This window comes from Oreochromis niloticus, linkage group LG23, assembly GCF_001858045.2.
Source record: "Oreochromis niloticus isolate F11D_XX linkage group LG23, O_niloticus_UMD_NMBU, whole genome shotgun sequence".
Lineage (NCBI taxonomy): Eukaryota > Metazoa > Chordata > Actinopteri > Cichliformes > Cichlidae > Oreochromis > Oreochromis niloticus.
This window is the reverse complement of record NC_031986.2, coordinates 16,013,916-16,028,654: the sequence shown is the minus strand read 5'-3', so window position 1 is coordinate 16,028,654 and position 14,739 is coordinate 16,013,916. Positions and strand designations below refer to the sequence as shown.

At 49.5% G+C, this 14,739-nt stretch overlaps 12 non-coding genes across 12 annotated transcripts; 4 read left to right on the top strand and 8 right to left on the bottom strand.

Annotated features, from left to right (window-relative positions):
- Positions 1–657: 657 nt before the first annotated feature.
- trnag-gcc (transfer RNA glycine (anticodon GCC)) lies at positions 658–728 on the bottom strand. Its single transcript has one exon. It is a non-coding gene; the product is annotated as a tRNA-Gly (tRNA).
- Positions 729–850: 122 nt separating this feature from the next.
- Positions 851–922, top strand: trnae-cuc (transfer RNA glutamic acid (anticodon CUC)). The gene has a single exon. It is a non-coding gene; the product is annotated as a tRNA-Glu (tRNA).
- Positions 923–2,115: 1,193 nt separating this feature from the next.
- trnam-cau (transfer RNA methionine (anticodon CAU)) lies at positions 2,116–2,188 on the bottom strand. The gene has a single exon. It is a non-coding gene; the product is annotated as a tRNA-Met (tRNA).
- Positions 2,189–2,877: 689 nt separating this feature from the next.
- Positions 2,878–2,948, bottom strand: trnag-gcc (transfer RNA glycine (anticodon GCC)). Its single transcript has one exon. It is a non-coding gene; the product is annotated as a tRNA-Gly (tRNA).
- A 122-nt stretch (positions 2,949–3,070) lies between these two features.
- Positions 3,071–3,142, top strand: trnae-cuc (transfer RNA glutamic acid (anticodon CUC)). Its single transcript has one exon. It is a non-coding gene; the product is annotated as a tRNA-Glu (tRNA).
- Positions 3,143–4,334: 1,192 nt separating this feature from the next.
- On the bottom strand, positions 4,335–4,407 carry trnam-cau (transfer RNA methionine (anticodon CAU)). The gene has a single exon. It is a non-coding gene; the product is annotated as a tRNA-Met (tRNA).
- A 692-nt stretch (positions 4,408–5,099) lies between these two features.
- On the bottom strand, positions 5,100–5,170 carry trnag-gcc (transfer RNA glycine (anticodon GCC)). The gene has a single exon. It is a non-coding gene; the product is annotated as a tRNA-Gly (tRNA).
- Positions 5,171–5,291: 121 nt separating this feature from the next.
- On the top strand, positions 5,292–5,363 carry trnae-cuc (transfer RNA glutamic acid (anticodon CUC)). Its single transcript has one exon. It is a non-coding gene; the product is annotated as a tRNA-Glu (tRNA).
- A 4,883-nt stretch (positions 5,364–10,246) lies between these two features.
- Positions 10,247–10,319, bottom strand: trnam-cau (transfer RNA methionine (anticodon CAU)). Its single transcript has one exon. It is a non-coding gene; the product is annotated as a tRNA-Met (tRNA).
- Positions 10,320–11,011: 692 nt separating this feature from the next.
- On the bottom strand, positions 11,012–11,082 carry trnag-gcc (transfer RNA glycine (anticodon GCC)). The gene has a single exon. It is a non-coding gene; the product is annotated as a tRNA-Gly (tRNA).
- A 121-nt stretch (positions 11,083–11,203) lies between these two features.
- On the top strand, positions 11,204–11,275 carry trnae-cuc (transfer RNA glutamic acid (anticodon CUC)). Its single transcript has one exon. It is a non-coding gene; the product is annotated as a tRNA-Glu (tRNA).
- Positions 11,276–12,923: 1,648 nt separating this feature from the next.
- Positions 12,924–12,994, bottom strand: trnag-gcc (transfer RNA glycine (anticodon GCC)). The gene has a single exon. It is a non-coding gene; the product is annotated as a tRNA-Gly (tRNA).
- Positions 12,995–14,739: the final 1,745 nt, after the last annotated feature.

Below are 14,739 nucleotides of genomic sequence, written 5' to 3'. Positions count from 1 at the left end.
CCGCGCAGAAAAGAAATTCACCTTGGACAAACAAAGGCGAGTCCCCAGGTATTTAAGCCCTGAACGGGTCTTGGAGGTGAAGAGTGCCACAGGAGATCCTAAAAACGGATGGACCCATTCTGTCACATACCGCGCAAACGCAGTGCTGAGTCTTGTCCTGTTGAGGTGGCTCTCCTAGGGTAGGGCCATGCAGTTGTTTGGGTAAAGCTTTCTAACGGTCCGACCCTGCCTGCTGTCACGCCTTGGTTCCTGTGACGGTAAAGACCTGCGTTTCACACCTGGGCTTAAGTGATGACTAATATGAATAACAGTGGGTCAACAACCCTCAAGTGGACAACCCCAGCAGGGATTAAATACCTGACAGGCTCCATCAATCGCTGCAGGCCTGAAGAAGCCTCTTGGATGAGGATTGAAAAGTCTTCACGTACCACAAAAGGAATCCAGTCACCTTCCTTCTTTGCAGGACCTCAAGACTACCGTGACCGAGAACCTACACAGACATCTGATGTCGTTAACCCACCTCTAAACTCTGGGACGCTGCTAGCTGCACCCACAAGCAAGAGCCCGTCATGTGATCTTGCGGAAATCTTGACGCCGTCTGGCAGCGACCGAGAAACAAACTTAATGCCTCTCAAGGCCCCACGCATAAAGGAAGTGTGCATTGGCCGGGAATCGAACCCGGGCCTCCCGCGTGGCAGGCGAGAATTCTACCACTGAACCACCAATGCTCACATGTGTGCCATTTTCCCCACCGAATTCGCGCCATTGCCCAAACGCTCCTCTCGAGGCCCAACGGTAAATGTGGCCCAATACAGCCAGGAATCACTCATCAAGGAAACTCTGTCGCAGCTCCCTGGTGGTCTAGTGGTCAGGATTCGGCGCTCTCACCGCCGCGGCCCGGGTTCGATTCCCGGTCAGGGAAACTGTGTTTTTGACCCAGCTCCGGCTTACCCGAATGGGACAAGCGGTAGACAACGGATGGGCTGCCTTTGCCACGTACTGTGTATCAAGCGAGGCTCAAGGCCCATCTCCCCAAAAAATGGACCGTTCTTAGAAGCCGTCAACAAATGAAGCAGAGTTGCCACTTCTTCAAGCCCAGGATGGGTTGCCGTCTTGCAGGTGAAGTGTGTGACAGGAGATCCTAAATTGGGTGGCCGAACTGCACACCAAAACATGCCTCGCGTGAGGATAGAGCTCACCACCTTCAGTTTTCGAGACTTACGCATGGCAGGCGAGAATTCTACCGCTGAGCCAACAACCCTTGCACGTCTACCAATTGTCCACCGAATTCGCGCCACTCTCCAAAGTCTCCTCTCAAGATCCTTACAATGGATGGACAAACTCTGTCACGTACCGTGCATCAAAGCAGATCGCTGTGACTCTTGCATGAGGCTAAGAGTCACTACCTTCTGATTTCGAGATTCACGGGTGGCAGGCGACAGTTCTACTGCTGAGCCACCAACCCTTACACGTCTTCCGATTGTCCCGCCGAATTCGCGGCACTCTCCAAAGTCTCCTCTCAACAACATCTTGACTTAATGCAGATACGATGTCCAACCCAAGTTTGGTTTGCGCAGACTTCTTGTTCCAACTTACCAGTCAGGCAAGAATGACTTCAAATGATCTCTCTCAATGGACCGTGTTGGCAAAGGAACTCCAGGCGACCTCCAGAGACTCAGCTCGGGAGCTGCTGATAACCAATTATCAGCCCTTGCTCATCCGCTTCCAATGCAAAGACATTCCTAACCCTACCTACCTACCTGGACAAAGTGTCCAAGAAGAAATGACAGGTAGGAGTCATTTGGGAGCCAACGTGTGGTGCCCCGCAATTTGGACCTGAGAAAAGAAAGAGGAATTGTGGTGAAAGTTGGATGAAGTGGTTCCAGAGGGCCGGCACGCATCCATAGGGGAGGATCGCCTGCCACGCGCGAGTCTTGAAATCAAAAAGATGGGAAGGCTTTCCACCGGCAGAATGATTTGGATTGATCCATGTTCTAGATGTTGCATCAAAGGAGGCTGAAAATCCACTACAAACGGATGGTTCTTAGGCTCCAGCGTCCTCGAAATGGGTAGAAGCAGTAGAAAATGGATGGACCAACTCTGTACCAAAACACGTGCCTCGTGTGAGGCTCGAACTCACGACCTTCAGATTATGAGACTGACGCGCTGCCTACTGCGCCAACGAGGCTGAGAGTCACCCAGAAAATGGACGATTCCTCGAAGCCGCGCAGAAAAGAAATTCACCTTGGACAAACAAAGGCGAGTCCCCAGGTATTTAAGCCTGAACGGGTCTTGGAGGTGAAGAGTGCCACAGGAGATCCTAAAAACGGATGGACCCATTCTGTCACATACCGCGCAAACGCAGTGCTGAGTCTTGTCCTGTTGAGGTGGCTCTCCTAGGTAGGGCCATGCAGTTGTTTGGGTAAAGCTTTCTAACGGTCCGACCCTGCCTGCTGTCACGCCTTGGTTCCTGTGACGGTAAAGACCTGCGTTTCACACCTGGGCTTAAGTGATGACTAATATGAATAACAGTGGGTCAACAACCCTCAAGTGGACAACCCCAGCAGGGATTAAATACCTGACAGGCTCCATCAATCGCTGCAGGCCTGAAGAAGCCTCTTGGATGAGGATTGAAAAGTCTTCACGTGCCACAAAAGGAATCCAGTCACCTTCCTTCTTTGCAGGACCTCAAGACTACCGTGACCGAGAACCTACACAGACATCTGATGTCGTTAACCCACCTCTAAACTCTGGACGCTGCTAGCTGCACCCACAAGCAAGAGCCCGTCATGTGATCTTGCGGAAATCTTGACGCCGTCTGGCAGCGACCGAGAAACAAACTTAATGCCTCTCAAGGCCCCACGCATAAAGGAAGTGTGCATTGGCCGGGAATCGAACCCGGGCCTCCCGCGTGGCAGGCGAGAATTCTACCACTGAACCACCAATGCTCACATGTGTGCCATTTTCCCCACCGAATTCGCGCCATTGCCCAAACGCTCCTCTCGAGGCCCAACGGTAAATGTGGCCCAATACAGCCAGGAATCACTCATCAAGGAAACTCTGTCGCAGCTCCCTGGTGGTCTAGTGGTCAGGATTCGGCGCTCTCACCGCCGCGGCCCGGGTTCGATTCCCGGTCAGGGAAACTGTGTTTTGACCCAGCTCCGGCTTACCCGAATGGGACAAGCGGTAGACAACGGATGGGCTGCCTTTGCCACGTACTGTGTATCAAGCGAGGCTCAAGGCCCATCTCCCCAAAAAATGGACCGTTCTTAGAAGCCGTCAACAAATGAAGCAGAGTTGCCACTTCTTCAAGCCCAGGATGGGTTGCCGTCTTGCAGGTGAAGTGTGTGACAGGAGATCCTAAATTGGGTGGCCGAACTGCACACCAAAACATGCCTCGCGTGAGGATAGAGCTCACCACCTTCAGTTTTCGAGACTTACGCATGGCAGGCGAGAATTCTACCGCTGAGCCAACAACCCTTGCACGTCTACCAATTGTCCCACCGAATTCGCGCCACTCTCCAAAGTCTCCTCTCAAGATCCTTACAATGGATGGACAAACTCTGTCACGTACCGTGCATCAAAGCAGATCGCTGTGACTCTTGCGTGAGGCTAAGAGTCACTACCTTCTGATTTCGAGATTCACGGGTGGCAGGCGACAGTTCTACTGCTGAGCCACCAACCCTTACACGTCTTCCGATTGTCCCGCCGAATTCGCGGCACTCTCCAAAGTCTCCTCTCAACAACATCTTGACTTAATGCAGATACGATGTCCAACCCAAGTTTGGTTTGCGCAGACTTCTTGTTCCAACTTACCAGTCAGGCAAGAATGACTTCAAATGATCTCTCTCAATGGACCGTGTTGGCAAAGGAACTCCAGGCGACCTCCAGAGACTCAGCTCGGGAGCTGCTGATAACCAATTATCAGCCCTTGCTCATCCGCTTCCAATGCAAAGACATTCCTAACCCTACCTACCTACCTGGACAAAGTGTCCAAGAAGAAATGACAGGTAGGAGTCATTTGGGAGCCAACGTGTGGTGCCCCGCAATTTGGACCTGAGAAAAGAAAGAGGAATTGTGGTGAAAGTTGGATGAAGTGGTTCCAGAGGGCCGGCACGCATCCATAGGGGAGGATCGCCTGCCACGCGCGAGTCTTGAAATCAAAAAGATGGGAAGGCTTTCCACCGGCAGAATGATTTGGATTGATCCATGTTCTAGATGTTGCATCAACGGAGGCTGAAATCCACTACAAACGGATGGTTCTTAGGCTCCAGCGTCCTCGAAATGGGTAGAAGCAGTAGAAAATGGATGGACCAACTCTGTACCAAAACACGTGCCTCGTGTGAGGCTCGAACTCACGACCTTCAGATTATGAGACTGACGCGCTGCCTACTGCGCCAACGAGGCTGAGAGTCACCCAGAAAATGGACGATTCCTCGAAGCCGCGCAGAAAAGAAATTCACCTTGGACAAACAAAGGCGAGTCCCCAGGTATTTAAGCCCTGAACGGGTCTTGGAGGTGAAGAGTGCCACAGGAGATCCTAAAAACGGATGGACCCATTCTGTCACATACCGCGCAAACGCAGTGCTGAGTCTTGTCCTGTTGAGGTGGCTCTCCTAGGGTAGGGCCATGCAGTTGTTTGGGTAAAGCTTTCTAACGGTCCGACCCTGCCTGCTGTCACGCCTTGGTTCCTGTGACGGTAAAGACCTGCGTTTCACACCTGGGCTTAAGTGATGACTAATATGAATAACAGTGGGTCAACAACCCTCAAGTGGACAACCCCAGCAGGGATTAAATACCTGACAGGCTCCATCAATCGCTGCAGGCCTGAAGAAGCCTCTTGGATGAGGATTGAAAAGTCTTCACGCACCACAAAAGGAATCCAGTCACCTTCCTTCTTTGCAGGACCTCAAGACTACCGTGACCGAGAACCTACACAGACATCTGATGTCGTTAACCCACCTCTAAACTCTGGGACGCTGCTAGCTGCACCCACAAGCAAGAGCCCGTCATGTGATCTTGCGGAAATCTTGACGCCGTCTGGCAGCGACCGAGAAACAAACTTAATGCCTCTCAAGGCCCCACGCATAAAGGAAGTGTGCATTGGCCGGGAATCGAACCCGGGCCTCCCGCGTGGCAGGCGAGAATTCTACCACTGAACCACCAATGCTCACATGTGTGCCATTTTCCCACCGAATTCGCGCCATTGCCCAAACGCTCCTCTCGAGGCCCAACGGTAAATGTGGCCCAATACAGCCAGGAATCACTCATCAAGGAAACTCTGTCGCAGCTCCCTGGTGGTCTAGTGGTCAGGATTCGGCGCTCTCACCGCCGCGGCCCGGGTTCGATTCCCGGTCAGGGAAACTGTGTTTTGACCCAGCTCCGGCTTACCCGAATGGACAAGCGGTAGACAACGGATGGGCTGCCTTTGCCACGTACTGTGTATCAAGCGAGGCTCAAGGCCCATCTCCCCAAAAAATGGACCGTTCTTAGAAGCCGTCAACAAATGAAGCAGAGTGCCACTTCTTCAAGCCCAGGATGGGTTGCCGTCTTGCAGGTGAAGTGTGTGACAGGAGATCCTAAATTGGGTGGCCGAACTGCACACCAAAACATGCCTCGCGTGAGGATAGAGCTCACCACCTTCAGTTTCGAGACTTACGCATGGCAGGCGAGAATTCTACCGCTGAGCCAACAACCCTTGCACGTCTACCAATTGTCCCACCGAATTCGCGCCACTCTCCAAAGTCTCCTCTCAAGATCCTTACAATGGATGGACAAACTCTGTCACGTACCGTGCATCAAAGCAGATCGCTGTGACTCTTGCGTGAGGCTAACGGTGTGTTCACACCGAACGCGATAGACGCGAGCGAAAACGCCCCAAACGCCCCTAATTTGACGCGTGCACATTCGCACCTCGACGCGTGTCCAAGAAAAATCCATCGCGCGTCAAAATTGCATGTTTTGACGCGCGTGAACCGGAAATGTGGGAGGATGTGGGAGGAAGTTGTGTCAGACCGGTATCTTTGCTAGATGGCAGCTGTCGAGCTAGCGTTTCTATTTACTGTGGAGAGCAGAGCAGCGGCGTTAAGGACGTCCTCGCCGTACCTGGGTCCATCAGGTCCTCCAGAGGCGTGAGCAGTTTGGTGAGTTTCACCACTTGCTCCAGGAGCTGCGCCTGGATGACGGCCGATTTCAGCGATACCACAGTCTTTCCCTCGCCCAGTTTGAGGACCTGCTGTCCCGCGTTGGTCCAAGCATCGCCCGCCTAGACACCAACTATAGGCGCTCAATCCCACCTACAGAGCGCCTGTCCATCTGCCTGCGGTTAGTAAAAGTGTTTAATACGGTAGTCCTTTATTGATACCTGTGCTAATATGCTAAACTATCGTTTATACACTGCTAACATGGATGTGCTATGCTATCAATGAATGCCGTCGGTGTTTACTGATAGCAAACTGTGGTATGGAGACGACTGTTTATAATATTCTAGTGATACTTGAAAGGTCTCATCAAGTCCCGATTTAATTCAATTTATGCTGTTATCAGTGTTTGCAATGATAGCATGGCTGTGGTGTCTATCAGTGTATGCTCTCGGTGTTTGCTGATATCAAACTGGTACAAGAACCACTGTGGGTTAATCTTTGTAGTGATACTCACTCCTTCTTATTTAGACCTGGTTTAATTCTGGTATAGATGAATATTTGTATGTAATCCTCGCAGCTGTCAGACTCTATAACAGGGGTCACCAGCCTTTCTTTAAACTGAGAGTTAGATAAACTGTGAACAGTTTGGTTCATCTTTAGTTATATGGTTCTATCTTGATAAGCTGTCTTATCACAGATTAATTTTTCAAAAATATTAATGATTTAAGCAAGGAAAGGGCTAAATGTCAACATACAACTCTTTATTTCTATTAATGTCTTACTTCATTCCTGCCTTATTTACATGTTTAGGAATTATGAGTGATTGGCTCACTGTAGTGGTAAAAGTTGTTACCAATCAAATTATGATATGTTAAAGTTAAACAAAACACTGACTGTTTTATATTATATCTAATATATATTATGTAATTATCCTTATTATTGGAAAATGTTTTATGTAAGATTTATGTTTTGTAATTTAAATCTGACATTACAAAAGTATTTTGGAATTTGAATAATGTATTTGTAACTGCAGTACACATAATACTAATTTTGAACAATTTTGTCCAGGTTCCTTGCCACCGGGGATCCTTCAGGACCATCGTGTACAGTTTCAGAGTAGATGTGTCCACAGTGTGCCAGATCACCCCCAGGTAGCGACGGCCATCTGGGACTGTCTAGTGGACGACTTCATGGCTGTGCCTTCACCTGGAGACTGGCGGTCCATCACAGAGGGATTCCAGGAGCGCTGGAACTTCCCTCTCTGCTGTGGAGCTCTGGATGGGGAGCACGTCCAGACAAAGGCCCCCCCATATATCATATAGGAGACACACACATTGATATACACTAAATATTTATTCCATTTCTTTTTTTGTGGTGCCCAAATTTATGCACCTGCTTGATTTTGTTTAAACAATTATTGCACACTTTTTGTAAATCCAGTAAACTTCTTTTCACTTCTCAAATATCACTGTGTGTGTCTCCTGTATGATATATTTAACTGACATTTTTATTGTAACAACCAACGATTTATACAGGAAAATAATGGCTATTAACAAGGTTGCCCAAACCTTTGCATCCCACTGTATTAGTATATTTTGTCATTAGTATAATATGAAATAAATTCTACATGTGTCAAGTCGTGTGCCAACATTTGCTGTGTAGTAGAACTGAGACATTAGTCATTATAAAAATTTATTTGAAATAATATTAAAATTCTCACAGAGAAAAACATTAAACATAAATATATAAAATATAACTATTTACAGAGAGACAGGAATAAAAAGGACCCAGCTGCTCTCCAGAGCAGGAACGAGGCTGAGGAGGAAATGCTCCATTGGAGACTGGCGTGGCCTCTTCAGGGACTCCAGGATGGCCAGCTCCACCGCCGATGGACCGTCCTGGGACCCGTCCCTCATCTGCCTCAGAGCGGTCCTCCTCTGTGGGCCTGTAAAACACAGCACAAAACACAAAGAAATGAGAAGGCTGCTACTAGATTTTAATTTCAACATTGAAAAGAAAAAAAAAAAACAGGATATAATGAGATTAGTTGTAGATATTTAGTAAAGGTGATCACAAGGGAATCCCACACCGAGTAAAAAGCTATCAGTGCTTGCTGTACATACCTGTGGGTGCAGCAGCAGGAGCTCAGGGACTGGGGAGCCAGGAGAAGCAACAGGGTATGCTCTGCAGCAGAATCAGTTGGTTCTATCAAGACAATATTAAATGTTAACAGGTTGAATACAATAATCATAGAGAAAGTATATACAGTGGTCCCTGTTTTATTGCAGCAGGGGTTCTCAGAATAACTAGGCCCTCGCCACGCACTTTATACACTTTTTTCCCCACACACATGAACATTAGTCACAGTTCTCACAAGTTGATTCTCAAAGTGCAAACCTTTGAAGATTGCAAAACGTAAAAGTATTTTTATGCCGTGTTTTGTCTTCATCTGCCTGCCACTTTCGTGCGCCTTTTTCCCTCGCGGTGCAGGTGTCTATTTCCGAATGAGGGTCATAGTTGTGGGTGTTTTTGTGCTGTTTTTCTATTGGACGTGATGGTTATCAAAACCAAACATGATCAATTTGGCAAGCGCAGGAGACACGACACAGAGGAGATTTGTCAATCAGGCTGCAGAATGCAAAGCTGTACGGTGCAATGAAAAATCAGCGAAAAAGCGAGGCAGTGACGGATGAGCGGGACCACTGTGTGCTGTTTATTAATAAACCATATTCCTATATGACAACATGCATAAAAGCAGAACGGTATTTGTACATCAGTGGGGAAAATAGCGGGACAGTAGGCGGGCTTGCTAGCTCTAGCGCGGCTTCATCGGGTCAGTCTGAAAATTAAAAAGAAGAACAAATGAACTTACCAGGTTGCCCGATCTCCTCACTTCTGTGCCTCCAAGCTCGGTCCTTTTTATTCCTGTCTCGGTAAAAGTAGCAGCTAGCATCGTATAGTTCTGGACGATTAGCCACTGCGCTGATGAGCTTTTCCTCCATACTGAATGAAGAATGAAGGGCTTTGGCTGGATCTGCCCCTTTGACCTAGGTCAGAGCCACGTCACCAGGCTCCGGATTGGTTGTCGCGGCGCGATTTGACGCTGGAGTTCAATTTTTCCAACTCGAGCGGTGAACGCGAAACGCGCGTATGCACAAAATGCAACACAAAAACTGACGCGCGTGGTTTTTTTTCGCAAGTCAAACGCGCCAGACGCGGCACACTGACGCGCGTTTCACGCGTTTTGGCGTTTTCGAGACACAAATCTGCTTCCGAATTTTCGCCGGACGCGTAATCGCGTGTCATCGCGCTCTTTCCATTGACTTTACATGTAAACCTGACTCTCTGGCCGCCTCTATCGCGTTCGGTGTGAACACACCGTAAGAGTCACTACCTTCTGATTTCGAGATTCACGGGTGGCAGGCGACAGTTCTACTGCTGAGCCACCAACCCTTACACGTCTTCCGATTGTCCCGCCGAATTCGCGGCACTCTCCAAAGTCTCCTCTCAACAACATCTTGACTTAATGCAGATACGATGTCCAACCCAAGTTTGGTTTGCGCAGACTTCTTGTTCCAACTTACCAGTCAGGCAAGAATGACTTCAAATGATCTCTCTCAATGGACCGTGTTGGCAAAGGAACTCCAGGCGACCTCCAGAGACTCAGCTCGGGAGCTGCTGATAACCAATTATCAGCCCTTGCTCATCCGCTTCCAATGCATAGACATTCCTAACCCTACCTACCTACCTGGACAAAGTGTCCAAGAAGAAATGACAGGTAGGAGTCATTTGGGAGCCAACGTGTGGTGCCCCGCAATTTGGACCTGAGAAAAGAAAGAGGAATTGTGGTGAAAGTTGGATGAAGTGGTTCCAGAGGGCCGGCACGCATCCATAGGGGAGGATCGCCTGCCACGCGCGAGTCTTGAAATCAAAAAGATGGGAAGGCTTTCCACCGGCAGAATGATTTGGATTGATCCATGTTCTAGATGTTGCATCAAAGGAGGCTGAAAATCCACTACAAACGGATGGTTCTTAGGCTCCAGCGTCCTCGAAATGGGTAGAAGCAGTAGAAAATGGATGGACCAACTCTGTACCAAAACACGTGCCTCGTGTGAGGCTCGAACTCACGACCTTCAGATTATGAGACTGACGCGCTGCCTACTGCGCCAACGAGGCTGAGAGTCACGCAGAAAATGGACGATTCCTCGAAGCCGCGCAGAAAAGAAATTCACCTTGGACAAACAAAGGCGAGTCCCCAGGTATTTAAGCCCTGAACGGGTCTTGGAGGTGAAGAGTGCCACAGGAGATCCTAAAAACGGATGGACCCATTCTGTCACATACCGCGCAAACGCAGTGCTGAGTCTTGTCCTGTTGAGGTGGCTCTCCTAGGGTAGGGCCATGCAGTTGTTTGGGTAAAGCTTTCTAACGGTCCGACCCTGCCTGCTGTCACGCCTTGGTTCCTGTGACGGTAAAGACCTGCGTTTCACACCTGGGCTTAAGTGATGACTAATATGAATAACAGTGGGTCAACAACCCTCAAGTGGACAACCCCAGCAGGGATTAAATACCTGACAGGCTCCATCAATCGCTGCAGGCCTGAAGAAGCCTCTTGGATGAGGATTGAAAAGTCTTCACGTACCACAAAAGGAATCCAGTCACCTTCCTTCTTTGCAGGACCTCAAGACTACCGTGACCGAGAACCTACACAGACATCTGATGTCGTTAACCCACCTCTAAACTCTGGGACGCTGCTAGCTGCACCCACAAGCAAGAGCCCGTCATGTGATCTTGCGGAAATCTTGACGCCGTCTGGCAGCGACCGAGAAACAAACTTAATGCCTCTCAAGGCCCCACGCATAAAGGAAGTGTGCATTGGCCAGGAATCGAACCCGGGCCTCCCGCGTGGCAGGCGAGAATTCTACCACTGAACCACCAATGCTCACATGTGTGCCATTTTCCCACCGAATTCGCGCCATTGCCCAAACGCTCCTCTCGAGGCCCAACGGTAAATGTGGCCCAATACAGCCAGGAATCACTCATCAAGGCAACTCTGTCGCAGCTCCCTGGTGGTCTAGTGGTCAGGATTCGGCGCTCTCACCGCCGCGGCCCGGGTTCGATTCCCGATCAGGGAAACTGTGTTTTTGACCCAGCTCCGGCTTACCCGAATGGGACAAGCGGTAGACAACGGATGGGCTACCTTTGCCACGTACTGTGTATCAAGCGAGGCTCAAGGCCCATCTCCCCACAAAATGGACCGTTCTTGGAAGCCGTCAACAAATGAAGCAGAGTTGCCACTTCTTCAAGCCCAGGATGGGTTGCCGTCTTGCAGGTGAAGTGTGTGACAGGAGATCCTAAATTGGGTGGCCGAACTGCACACCAAAACATGCCTCGCGTGAGGATAGAGCTCACCACCTTCAGTTTTCGAGACTTACGCATGGCAGGCGAGAATTCTACCGCTGAGCCAACAACCCTTGCACGTCTACCAATTGTCCCACCGAATTCGCGCCACTCTCCAAAGTCTCCTCTCAAGATCCTTACAATGGATGGACAAACTCTGTCACGTACCGTGCATCAAAGCAGATCGCTGTGACTCTTGCGTGAGGCTAAGAGTCACTACCTTCTGATTTCGAGATTCACGGGTGGCAGGCGACAGTTCTACTGCTGAGCCACCAACCCTTACACATCTTCCGATTGTCCCGCCGAATTCGCGGCACTCTCCAAAGTCTCCTCTCAACAACATCTTGACTTAATGCAGATACGATGTCCAACCCAAGTTTGGTTTGCGCAGACTTCTTGTTCCAACTTACCAGTCAGGCAAGAATGACTTCAAATGATCTCTCTCAATGGACCGTGTTGGCAAAGGAACTCCAGGCGACCTCCAGAGACTCAGCTCGGGAGCTGCTGATAACCAATTATCAGCCCTTGCTCATCCGCTTCCAATGCAAAGACATTCCTAACCCTACCTACCTACCTGGACAAAGTGTCCAAGAAGAAATGACAGGTAGGAGTCATTTGGGAGCCAACGTGTGGTGCCCCGCAATTTGGACCTGAGAAAAGAAAGAGGAATTGTGGTGAAAGTTGGATGAAGTGGTTCCAGAGGGCCGGCACGCATCCATAGGGGAGGATCGCCTGCCACGCGCGAGTCTTGGACAAACAAAGGCGAGTCCCCAGGTATTTAAGCCCTGAACGGGTCTTGGAGGTGAAGAGTGCCACAGGAGATCCTAAAAACGGATGGACCCATTCTGTCACATACCGCGCAAACGCAGTGCTGAGTCTTGTCCTGTTGAGGTGGCTCTCCTAGGGTAGGGCCATGCAGTTGTTTGGGTAAAGCTTTCTAACGGTCCGACCCTGCCTGCTGTCACGCCTTGGTTCCTGTGACGGTAAAGACCTGCGTTTCACACCTGGGCTTAAGTGATGACTAATATGAATAACAGTGGGTCAACAACGCTCAAGTGGACAACCCCAGCAGGGATTAAATACCTGACAGGCTCCATCAATCGCTGCAGGCCTGAAGAAGCCTCTTGGATGAGGATTGAAAAGTCTTCACGCACCACAAAAGGAATCCAGTCACCTTCCTTCTTTGCAGGACCTCAAGACTACCGTGACCGAGAACCTACACAGACATCTGATGTCGTTAACCCACCTCTAAACTCTGGGACGCTGCTAGCTGCACCCACAAGCAAGAGCCCGTCATGTGATCTTGCGGAAATCTTGACGCCGTCTGGCAGCGACCGAGAAACAAACTTAATGCCTCTCAAGGCCCCACGCATAAAGGAAGTGTGCATTGGCCGGGAATCGAACCCGGGCCTCCCGCGTGGCAGGCGAGAATTCTACCACTGAACCACCAATGCTCACATGTGTGCCATTTTCCCCACCGAATTCGCGCCATTGCCCAAACGCTCCTCTCGAGGCCCAACGGTAAATGTGCTCTCCAGAGCAGGAACGAGGCTGAGGAGGAAATGCTCCATTGGAGACTGGCGTGGCCTCTTCAGGGACTCCAGGATGGCCAGCTCCACCGCCGATGGACCGTCCTGGGACCCGTCCCTCATCTGCCTCAGAGCGGTCCTCCTCTGTGGGCCTGTAAAACACAGCACAAAACACAAAGAAATGAGAAGGCTGCTACTAGATTTTAATTTCAACATTGAAAAGAAAAAAAAAAACAGGATATAATGAGATTAGTTGTAGATATTTAGTAAAGGTGATCACAAGGGAATCCCACACCGAGTAAAAAGCTATCAGTGCTTGCTGTACATACCTGTGGGTGCAGCAGCAGGAGCTCAGGGACTGGGGAGCCAGGAGAAGCAACAGGGTATGCTCTGCAGCAGAATCAGTTGGTTCTATCAAGACAATATTAAATGTTAACGGGTTGAATACAATAATCATAGAGAAAGTATATACAGTGGTCCCTGTTTTATTGCAGCAGGGGTTCTCAGAATAACTAGGCCCTCGCCACGCACTTTATACACTTTTTCCCCACACACATGAACATTAGTCACAGTTCTCACAAGTTGATTCTCAAAGTGCAAACCTTTGAAGATTGCAAAACGTAAAAGTATTTTTATGCCGTGTTTTGTCTTCATCTGCCTGCCACTTTCGTGCGCCTTTTTCCCTCGCGGTGCAGGTGTCTATTTCCGAATGAGGGTCATAGTTGTGGGTGTTTTTGTGCTGTTTTTTCTATTGGACGTGATGGTTATCAAACCAAACATGATCAATTTGGCAAGCGCAGGAGACACGACACAGAGGAGATTTGTCAATCAGGCTGCAGAATGCAAAGCTGTACGGTGCAATGAAAAATCAGCGAAAAAGCGAGGCAGTGACGGATGAGCGGGACCACTGTGTGCTGTTTATTAATAAACCATATTCCTATATGACAACATGCATAAAAGCAGAACGGTATTTGTACATCAGTGGGGAAAATAGCGGGACAGTAGGCGGGCTTGCTAGCTCTAGCGCGGCTTCATCGGGTCAGTCTGAAAATTAAAAAGAAGAACAAATGAACTTACCAGGTTGCCCGATCTCCTCACTTCTGTGCCTCCAAGCTCGGTCCTTTTTATTCCTGTCTCGGTAAAAGTAGCAGCTAGCATCGTATAGTTCTGGACGATTAGCCACTGCGCTGATGAGCTTTTCCTCCATACTGAATGAAGAATGAAGGGCTTTGGCTGGATCTGCCCCTTTGACCTAGGTCAGAGCCACGTCACCAGGCTCCGGATTGGTTGTCGCGGCGCGATTTGACGCTGGAGTTCAATTTTTCCAACTCGAGCGGTGAACGCGAAACGCGCGTATGCACAAAATGCAACACAAAAACTGACGCGCGTGGTTTTTTTTCGCAAGTCAAACGCGCCAGACGCGGCACACTGACGCGCGTTTCACGCGTTTTGGCGTTTTCGAGACACAAATCTGCTTCCGAATTTTCGCCGGACGCGTAATCGCGTGTCATCGCGCTCTTTCCATTGACTTTACATGTAAACCTGACTCTCTGGCCGCCTCTATCGCGTTCGGTGTGAACACACCGTAAGAGTCACTACCTTCTGATTTCGAGATTCACGGGTGGCAGGCGACAGTTCTACTGCTGAGCCACCAACCCTTACACGTCTTC